This window comes from Chiloscyllium plagiosum, chromosome 13, assembly GCF_004010195.1.
Source record: "Chiloscyllium plagiosum isolate BGI_BamShark_2017 chromosome 13, ASM401019v2, whole genome shotgun sequence".
Classification (NCBI taxonomy): Eukaryota; Metazoa; Chordata; class Chondrichthyes; order Orectolobiformes; family Hemiscylliidae; genus Chiloscyllium; species Chiloscyllium plagiosum.
In genome coordinates this window covers 6,098,065-6,105,435 of record NC_057722.1, presented here as the reverse complement: position 1 = coordinate 6,105,435, position 7,371 = coordinate 6,098,065, and the positions used below count along the sequence as shown (strand labels likewise).

The window sequence follows — 7,371 nt, the reverse complement described above, 5'->3', positions numbered from 1 at the left end:
TCTTTCCCTCCCACATCCAACGTGTTATATCTTCAAACCTCCCCCCGGGTGACCCTCCTGTACCTTGTTTATAGCTCGTTCCTTGTCACTGCTGTTTAATGCGTTCCTTTTGGAATGAATGTACTTCCTCCAGCTGGGCTTGAGACAGGGCTAGCGGTGTGCCGGTGAAATGCTGCTTTGTCCCTGCACCAAACGGGGGGGCTGATCTGTCACTGTCGCCAGGACTCACTGGAGGGAGTCCCAGGGTGATAAGGTGCTGTCTAATTCCCAACCTGCCAGTAGTTCAAAAGTAGGACAAAAAAAAAATACATCCTGGATAAAGTTTTCTCCCCCTTCTGTCCCCATTACCTGTCACCCACCTGCCTCTCCTCCTGTAGCAGCCTCCTGTTTCCACTCTGCCTTCCCCCCCCAGCCCAGCCCAGCCCGGAAAGTTGGGCCAGCCCTTACCTGCTTGCCTTGGGACTGCTGTCGGTCTTGCAGGGGTGGAAAGGGGGGCTTCTGTCACTGCCTACTATCCCAGTCCGCGGAGGGGGAGGGCCAGTGCTTTTCACCCTGGACCCAGTAACATCTCCCAAGCGCTGCTCGATGTCCACACACGCCCGTCACCCTGTCCCGTGTGCTCTCTGCAGGGCTGCTGCCCCTATATAGCCAGGGGGAACCGGCTATTGTCTGGCAGCCAACAGAGGGAGCTCATTGTGTGTGGAATGAAAAGAATTTGTTTTACAACAGTTCCCTCCACACCCTTCCCCTCTCCCCCCCCCCCCCACACACACACACACTCTAAATCTTGCTAAGAGGAGCTCTATCATATTCATGTGTGTGTGTGAGTGGTTCCATTATAACAGCCCCCCTTCAGAGAGTTGTCAGTGTGACTGACCCCTCACACGCACAATGGGGTATCTCAGCGCAGATGCAACGGTGCAGGGGGACAGCAGGGAGTGAGAGAGTGAGGAAGGAACGCGAGGTGCCACGGCAACCGGAGGGAGCCTTCCAAAAACTTCCTGCGCCTGAGAGACGGCTATCCACCGAACACAGGCACCTTCAGTGCCCCAGAGATAATGTACAATCACTGACTCGGTCTCAACACCTCCCATTCCCTCCTCCCCTCCTGGGTGAATCCACCAGCTCCTGGGTCCCCCAGAGAGAGACACTCTGACTGACAGACTGAGAACCACAGGGACAGGGATCCCTGCCTCACATCTGTATTCAACCATTGCCCCCCAACCTCCAGCAGAGATCAGGCATTCTCTCCCCCCCCCCCCCCACCTCAGGTAGTAGAGTCATAGAGATGTACAGCATGGAAACAGACCCTTCGGTCCAACCCATCCATGCCGACCAGATATCCCAACCCAATCTAATCCCACCTGCCAGCACCCGGCCCATATCCCTCCAAACCCTTCCTATTCATATACCCATCCAAATGCCTCTTAAATGCTGCAATTGTACCAGCCTCCACCACTTCCTCTGGCAGCTCATTCCATTCACTCTGCATGAAAAAGTTGCCCCTTTAGGGCTCTTTTATATCTTTTCCCTCTCACCCTAAACCTATGCCCTCTAGTTCGACCCCAGGGAAAAGACTTTGTCTATTTACCCTATCCATGCCCCTCATAATTTTGTAAACCTCTATAAGGTCACCCCTCAGCCTCCAGCACTCCAGGGAAAACAGCCCCAGCCTGTTCAACCCCTCCCTGTAGCTCAGATCCTCCAACCCTGGCAACATCCTTGTAAATCTTTTCTGAACCCTTGCGAGTTTCACAACATCTTTCCGAGAGGAAGGAGACCAGAATTGCACGCAATATTCCAACAGTGGCCTAACCAATGTCCTGTACAGCCGCAACATGACCTCCCAACTCCTATCCTCATTCAAATATATAATTTTAACATTAACTTAGACTGTGCCATCAAGTGTGGCTTTTTACGATTTTTGTTTCAAATTTTGCTGATAGTTTTGGTGGTTTGCCCTAACCCTGTTTTTCCCATGGGCTCTGCTGTTCTCTATAATGAGGTTGCACGAGAATGCAACTACCAGAATAGCAAATCAGAATGTATCAGAAAATAATAGGCAACTCAGGAGACCCTGAAGAGTAGGAGCAAGGCAGGGTCCAAGCCCTTTCCAACAGGCAGCTCCCACAGGCGCTGTCCGATGGGACGAAAAGAACTGCGGAGGCAGAGACAGGAGTTCTGAGGAAGGCTCACTCTGATTTCTCTCCACAGCAGCTGCCAGACCTGCTGAGCTTTTCCAGCTGTCTCTGGTTGTGTTCCTGCCCAATAAGAAGCAGGCCTCAGGCCTTTGTTGACCTTGTCCAACATGGAGGAGGTCCTAAACACACAGCCGGCAGGCCACCAGGACACTGAAATAGGAGCGGGCCTTCGGGTCTGTTCCAATGTTCAATATGGTCATGGCTAATTCTCTTTCTCAGTGACATTCTCCAACTCTTTCCCCGTACCCCCTAAATGCCTTTGGCATCCAACCAATCTATTTTGACCTTTCTTAAACATGCCCAGGGACTTGGCCTCCTGCAGTGGAGAGTTCTACAAAGTCAGACGAGACATGTTATACTCCAACAGGTCAATCTGAAATCACGCAAGCTTTCGGAACACAGCCCCTTCGTCAAGCGCAGGGCACGCAGATACAGAAATTATTAGGCAGAGAGGTCAAATAAGGTCATACAACTGGCATTAGTGGAGTGTCAGATCATACATCTCTGCGAGTGGTGGAGAGTGTTAATCAGGTTGGTTCCAGGCTAAAACTCTGAGGCAAGAACGACAATGAGGTGCTGTTCATAGAATCCCTGGAGTGTGGGAGAAGACCATTCAGCCCATCAAGAAGAACATTCCACCCCATTCCCATAACCCTGCATTTCCCATGGCTCACCCACCTAGCCTGTACATCCCTGGACACTTTGGGCAATTTAGCGTGGACCAATCCAGCTAACTTGCACATCTTTAGATTGTGGGAGGAAACCCTCGCAGACACGGGGAGAATGTGCAAACTCCGCCCAGACAGTCACCCGAGGGTGGAATCGAACCTGGGCCCCCGGTGCTGTGAGGCAGCAGTGCTAACCCCTGAGCCACCGTGCTGCCAAAGCTCTTCCAGCTTGCGCTCGGCGTTGCTAATTCTAGGCTCTTTTATGAATTTTATGTTTCAATTAGATCGCCCTAAGTGTTGTCACCTTCAGAGATTGCACACCCATTTTATTCAATTTCTCTTCAAAGAACTAGTTGCAACAACTGTGCTCCTCCCAAGATAAATATATCCTTCTCAGTAAAGAAACTAAAACCATTCACATTTCCCAAGATATGATCTGACTAATGTTATATGCAACTGCAGCAATACTTTCTTACTTTTTCAAGCCAATCCCCTCACAAAACAAACTATCTGCCTGCTAATTACACTGGCTACATGTTAACTCGCTGCAGTTTGGGAACTAGGGCACCCAGATCTCTCTGCTTGCCAACATTCACCACTCCTTCACCCACTTTCAGAGAGACAGTTGAAATTTTCACATTTCCTGCAATGTTATATTGCACCGGCCATCTTCTTGACCAACCATTTAAGCTGTGGATATCCATTTGTAGCCTCCTTTAGTTCACGTCCCCACCATTGTCAGTGAACCTGGATGCATCATACAGCCATCCAGCAGTAACACTGTGTCATCCTCACTTAATTCTAATGTTTTGTTTTGTCCATTGATCATTCCTCATTCAACGCAAATATATTGTCCCGAGTTGTACTTTATGTAACAATGACATGTTGCATTTTATGGAGTGTCTTCTGCAAGTTCAAATATACTACATCCACTGGTTCTCCCTTATCAGTCTGTCCCTGTAATTCCAAGGGGTGGCCCATTGAATTGGTCCAATTGTGGGGCAAAATTCTGCTGTGGTTGTACAGAGCAGGAGACTGTCCCTTTCTGGTTTATTGGGAGGATTTACAGGCCGACTAGCAATCTGTCTGATCACATGATCAATGCACCTTCTCTGATCAACCAATCCCAGCATTTCACTTGAACCAAGACCTGTCTGTTCATTATCTTTGTGATGCCAGACCTCTTACTCTTCCATATTTACTGTGCTTACCACACCAGAAAAAAATCAAATCGATTTACTCTCTCATAAAACCGAATCGACTCTACCTCTTCAAATTTTGATTTTTCAACTGCCTGTTGCCACGTCCATGATAAATAATCCCTCCAATTTTCTCTCTCTCCAATTTGGATAATGGTTTGTATTTGCTGACTTCAAATCAATCAATGCCTTGATATTAAATGGTGTTACCAATACTGAATGCGCCACTATCGCCATCCTTGGGGTTACCGCTGACCAGAAACTCAACTGGACTGGCCACATAAACACAGTGACTACAAGAGCAGGTCAGAGGTTAGGAATACCACAGTGAGTAACTCCCCTCCTGACTTCCCAAAGCCATCTACAAGGCCCAAGTCAGGAGTGTGATGGAATACTCCCCATCTGCCTGGATGGGTGCAGCTCCAACCACACTCAAGAAGCTTCGCGTCATCCAAGACAAAGCAACCCATTTCATTGGCACCACATTCACACGCTTCCAGTGCCTTCACCACTGATACTCAATAACAGCAGTGTGTACTATCTACAAGGTGCACTGCAGAAATTCACCAAATATCCTCAGACAGCCCCTTCTAGACCCGTAAACACTTCCATTTAGAAGGGCAATGGTTGCAGATGCATGGAAACACCAGCACAGACACGTTCCCTTCCAACTTGCTCACAATCCCGACTTGGAAATAGATTGCCATTCCTTCACTGTTGTTGGGTCAAAACCCTGGAATTCCCTCCGTAACCACATGGGAGATGTATCTACATCCCAAGGGGCTGTAGTGTTTCAAGAAGGCAGCTCACCAGCTCATTTTCTTCAGAGTGATGATGGATGAGAAATAAACGTTGGCACGGCAGAGATGCCTACACCCAACGAAAAATCATTTGCAACCAAAAAATGACTTTTGTCTTGTTGCCAACCCCTAAATTGTTCTTGAACTGAGTGGCTTGCAGACTTACAAAGGGCAATTAAGAGTCAACCACATCACTGTGGGGCTGGAGTCACAGGTAGGCTAGTCCAGGTAAGGATGGCAGATTTCCTTTCCCTGTGAACATTAGTGAACCAGATGGGTTGTTATAACAATGAATGATATTTTCACAGTCGCCATCACTAAGATTATCTTTCAACTCTAGGTTCAATTCATTGAGTTGAAATGCTGCCAGAGTGAGATTTGAATCGATGTCCCCAGAACAGTCTGGGCCCTTGGTGATATTATCGCCGTGCCAAAGTTATCCCTCGGTATTGTTGATTTGTTCCAATCCCAATCCTTCCCATCCCTGAACTGGGCCTGTTTTGTATCCCCACCTCTTCAAGGTTTTCGACTGGTCTGTCGGTGAATGCCTGACCCTCCATTGTCACACCCTGTCAGTGACCTCCATCTCTGTGAACATGCCTTGTCAGACACAATGAGCAGCTATTCTGTCTCTAAAAGGCTGCTTTCTCTGCCAGCCGCCTTCTCTTCAGAGCCATTTGTCTGAAAGCTATCTCCGAGTGTGTCCTCAATCCAGGGCCTCAGAACAAAACTGTAATTTCTATTCACTGCGACATAATAGGAAGTGTGAGTGGCCTCTGTGGGCCGCTAGGGAAGGAATGTTAAGGATGTCATGAATAGCGCCATGAATTGTCCCTTTCAGGGTACCCTTAGCATTTGTTCACCTTTGACCTTTCAGGACTGTTTTCACTTCATCACAATAATGGATGGAACCCCCCCCCGGGTCTAGCTTTTAGGCTGGTAAAAGGAAGCCATTCAGCCCATCATGGCTGCACCAGCTCCCTAATGATCACTGTGACTTAGTGCTATTCTCCTGCCTTTGCCCCATAACCCTAAGGATTGTTTCTGTTGAAGGAACCAGCCAATGCTCTCTCGACTGTCTCAGTTGAGCACGGACGGCTCCCCCACGATTCCAGACAGAGCACTGCAGACTTAAACTATGACCTTAAAAGTTTCTCTCATGTCAAAGCTGCTTCTTTTATGCCTTCTTTCAAATAACTTTATGCCTGTGCCTGCTTGTTCTTGCTTCTTTTCATATTCTTGATCCTTTTACGAATGGGAGCAGGTTCTCCCTATCCACTCTGTCCAGACCCCTCATTATTTTGCAGACGTCTAAGTTTCCTCTTAGACTTGTCCTCTCCAATAGAAACAATCCCAATGTCTCCAATCTATCCATCTGACTGAAGGATTTCAGCTCTGGCACTACTCTGGTAAATTATTTCCTCCAAGCCTGCTGCCTCCTCCATATACCAGCTTGAAGCTGGTAACGGGGAGGAATGGTCAAGGGGTTGAAAAGAAAGAGTTGTCTTTATGTAGTGCCTGTCACCAGACACCTCAAAAGTGATTTACAACAGGCAGAAAGTTTACCAATGCAACCACTATTGCAATCTCAGAAGCGTGGCAGCCATTTTGCACACAGCAAGATCCCACAAATGGCAGTGTGATAATCTTGCAGATTGAGTGACAAATATTGGACAGAATACCTGTGAGACCTCTCCCTGTGCTTCTTTGAACCTACAATCTGACTCAAAAACAAGATTTCTCTCAACAGAGCCAACTTCCCAGGAGAAGGAAAGTCAGAGTTGTATAGCAGAGTCAAACTCAGCAACTCGCATATAGAAGGGTCAATGATTTTGACAACATTAACATAACATTGGCAAAGAAGGTTACACCAGAGAAAAATTAAAGGTTAAAATTAAAGATGTTATACCGAATAACATGTGTAACATGCTTTTTGAATTAATGGCACAAATAATATTGAGAGTGACCTAAAAGCTATTCATTGTATGTAAATAATTGGATCTTTACTTGTATCAAAGTCATAGAATCATAGAGATGTACAGCATGGAAACAGACCCTTCGGTCCATCTCATCCATAACGATCAGGTATCCCAACTTAATCTAGTCCCACTTAGCAGTATCTGATCCATATCCCAGCTACACTGGCACCACCCCCCACCTATTCCTCCGCTACATCAATGATGTATCGGCGCTGCCTCGTGCTCCCACGAGGAGGTTGAACAGTTCATCCACTTTACCAACACCTTCCACCCCAACCTTAAATTCACCTGGACCATCTCAGACTCCTCCCTCCCCTTCCTAGACCTTTCCATTTCTATCTCGGGTGACCGAATCAACACGGACATTTACTATAAAAAATGCCCCCTGTAAAATCCCATCATCCCAATTCCTTCGTCTCCGCCGCATCTGCTCCCAGGAGGACCAGTTCCAAAACCGTACAACCCATTTGGCCTCCTTCTTCAAGGACCGCAATTTCCCCCCCGACGTGGTCGACGATGCCCTC

At 47.6% G+C, this 7,371-nt stretch overlaps 2 protein-coding genes across 2 annotated transcripts in view; one reads left to right on the top strand and one right to left on the bottom strand.

Moving 5' to 3' along the window:
• The window catches only part of LOC122555715 (uracil nucleotide/cysteinyl leukotriene receptor-like), a 32,335-nt gene extending 31,704 nt beyond the window's left edge, over nucleotides 1-631 (bottom strand). Inside the window, exon 1 of the mRNA XM_043701763.1 lies at nucleotides 448-631. The gene's annotated coding sequence lies outside the window, so the exon portion shown is untranslated. The remainder of the gene's footprint in view (nucleotides 1-447) is intronic.
• LOC122555716 (LIM and senescent cell antigen-like-containing domain protein 2) overlaps nucleotides 1-7,371 on the top strand; it is a 91,484-nt gene that overhangs the window by 46,734 nt on the left and 37,379 nt on the right. The window lies entirely within an intron of this gene.